The 2,607-nt window shown below is 40.0% G+C and overlaps 1 protein-coding gene across 10 annotated transcripts in view; it reads left to right on the top strand.

The window, feature by feature from the left end:
• Positions 1 to 2,607, top strand: part of ADK (adenosine kinase) — a 494,936-nt gene that overhangs the window by 490,660 nt on the left and 1,669 nt on the right. The gene's annotated exons all lie outside the window — the stretch shown is intronic.

Genomic DNA, 2,607 nt, shown 5'->3' on the forward strand with positions numbered 1-2,607 from the left:
ACATGCCGCGGAGCGGCTGGGCCCGTGAGCCATGGCCGCTGAGCCTGCGCGTCCGGAGCCTGTGCTCCACAACGGCAGAGGCCACAACAGTGAGACGCCCACGTACCGCAAAAAAAAAAAAAAAAAAGCTAAAAGATTATCCTTTCTTCATTGAATTACTTAATACCTTTGTAAAAATCAATTGACCATATAGAAGTAGGTTTATTTCTGGACTGCCTGTTCAGTTGCATTGATTTGTCTATCTTTATGCCATAATGTCTCAATTATTTTAGTTCTGTAATAAGTTTTGTAATCAAGTAGTCTTCTTTTCAAAGTTGTGTTTTGTTTTTGTTTTTGTTTTTGTTTTTTTTGCGGTATGCGGGCCTCTCACTGTTGTGGCCTCTCCCGTTGCGGAGCACAGGCTCCCGACGCGCAGGCTCAGCGGCCATGGCTCACGGGCCTAGCCGCTCCGTGGCATGTGGGATCTTCCCGGGCCGGGCCACGAAGCCGTGTGCCCTGCATCAGCAGGCGGACTCTCAACCACTGCGCCACAAGGGAAGCCCCCAAAGTTGTGTTTTGATTAGTCTAAGTTCTTTGCATTTCCACATAAATTGTAGAATCAGCTTGTCAGTTTCTGTTAGAAAAGTCTGCTAGAATTTTGGTTGATATTATGTTGAATCAGTAGAGCTGAAAACAATATTGAATCTTCTGATTTCTGCACACTTTATATCTCTTCATTTACTTAGCTTTTTAAAATTTCTCTCAGCATTGTTGTTTTGTTTTCTCAGCGCTGTTTTGTCATTTTCAGTGTAAATAAATGTCTTACACAGCTTTTGTCATATTTAGCCCTAGGTATTTCACATATTTGATGGTATGGTGAATAGTATTTTTAATATCAGTTTTGCTGGCATATACAGTTTCTATATATACACATTACAAGTACAGAAATCCAATTGATTTTTGCATAGTGATTTTGTATCCTGCAGTTTTACTAAACTCACTTAGTAGTTCTAGTAACTTTTTTCTAGATTCCATAGGATTTTCTACATAGACCAGTATTTCTCAGTCTCGGCATTATTTACGTCATAGGATATTTAACAGCATCCCTGGGCTCTATTCACTAGTTGCCAGTAGCACCTTCTGCTGCAGGTTTGACAACCAAGAACATCTCCAGACATTGGCAGTTTTGCCCCGCAGAGAACATTTGGCATTGTTGAGAACCGTAGACATAGACAGTCATGCCATCTGCAAATGAAGACAGTTTTACTTCATTTTCAGTCTTGGTGCTTTTTCTTCTTTTTTCTGTTTGCCATATTGCACTGGCTAGGGTCTCCAGTACAATGTTTAAGAACAAACATTCTTTCCTTGTTCTCAATTCTAAGGGAAAAACATTCCATCATCCACCATTAAGAATGATATTAAATGCAAGTTTTTCACAAGTGCCCTTTATGAGGTTGAGGAAGTTCCCTTCTATTCCTAGTTTGCTGAAAGTTTTTTTTAGAAACTGATCTTGGATTTTGTCAGATGCTTTTTCAGCATCTGTGAAGATGATCTTATGGTTTTCTTAGTTAATGTGGCAGATTACATTGATTGGTTTTTGAATGTTAAATCAACCTTGTATTTCTGGGGTAAATGCTACCTGATTATGATTTATTATCTTTTTAAAAATATACTACTGGATTGGATTTGTTAAAATACTTGCATCTTTTCTGATTTTGGTATCAGTAATGCTGGCCTCAAATAATGAGTTGGGGGCTTCCCTGTGGCGCAGTGGTTGAGAGTCCGCCTGCCGATGCAGGGGACACAGGTTCGTGCCCCAGTCCGGGAGGATCCACATGCCGCAGAGCGGCTGGGCCCGTGAGCCATGGCCGCTGAGCCTGCGCGTCCGGAGCCTGTGCTCCGCAACGGGAGAGGCCCGCGTACCGCAAAATAAATAAATAAAATAATAATGAGTTGGGAAGTATTCTCTCCTTTTCAGTTTTCTGAATAGTTTGTATAGCATTGACATTATTTTTCTTCCTTAAATATTTGGTAGAACTCAACCAGTGACACCATCTGAACCTGGAATTTTCTTTATTTATGTGCTTTTAATGTGCTTTTTAATTATAAAATCAAATATTTAATAGATAGAAGGCTCTTCAGGTTATCTATTTCTTCCTGAGTGAGCTTTGATAGTTTGTGTCTCTCCAAAAGTTTGTCCAATTTAACTTGTCAGATCTATTGGCATAAAGTTGTTAATGTTTCCTTATTATCCTTTTAGCATGTGTAGATGCTATAGTGATGTCATATCTCTTATTACCAATATTGGCAATTTATATCTCCCCTCTTTTTTTTCCTGATCAGTCTGTGTAGATGTTTAATTTTATCCTACTTTGACTCCCAATTCCATCTTCTCAAGTCAGTGAAACTGTCATGCTCTGCCTAGGCTGTCCTCCCATGTGTTGTGGCCTGGTAACTTTTACAGTTTACCTCATTTGTTTCCCTTCTTTCATGGATCTTTTGTGGCTGATGTACAATATTTGAAAAACTTTGTTGCATATACTTTGTTTTTATTTTAAAGTTGTCTCTGTGGGCTTCCCTGGTGGCGCAATGGTTGAGAGTCCGCCTGCTGATGCAGGGGACGCGGGT

Source organism: Physeter macrocephalus, chromosome 20 (genome assembly GCF_002837175.3).
Source record: "Physeter macrocephalus isolate SW-GA chromosome 20, ASM283717v5, whole genome shotgun sequence".
Classification (NCBI taxonomy): Eukaryota; Metazoa; Chordata; class Mammalia; order Artiodactyla; family Physeteridae; genus Physeter; species Physeter macrocephalus.